Below are 370 nucleotides of genomic sequence, written 5' to 3' on the forward strand. Positions count from 1 at the left end.
TTGGATCCGGGATGTCCATGCCGTTCGAAGAACGGGTGAAAAACGATTTAAAATGAGGAAGTTATGTCCGTCGGAAGATTGAGGGTTGAATCTGTGAATTCTGCAGCTTTTAACTTAGAAATTTTTTTAGCAGAATGACCCTCCACGCGTAGGCGCACTTGGCGCGTACGCGTCGTTCTTCGAGAAGGCACCATCCACGCGAGCGCGTGGCGTGCGCGTGCGCGTCGATGCGCTGCACCCAATGCCCAGCCATTTTCCCGAGAGTTGTGCCAGAGTTGTGCCAGTCTTGTGCCTGGGGCGCAAATGCACCCACGCGTACGCGTGGCTGACGCGTACGCGTCGTTGTCTATTTTTCAATCCGCGCGTCCGT

The sequence above is a fragment of the Arachis duranensis genome, chromosome 1 (genome assembly GCF_000817695.3).
Source record: "Arachis duranensis cultivar V14167 chromosome 1, aradu.V14167.gnm2.J7QH, whole genome shotgun sequence".
In the NCBI taxonomy this organism is placed as follows: domain Eukaryota; kingdom Viridiplantae; phylum Streptophyta; class Magnoliopsida; order Fabales; family Fabaceae; genus Arachis; species Arachis duranensis.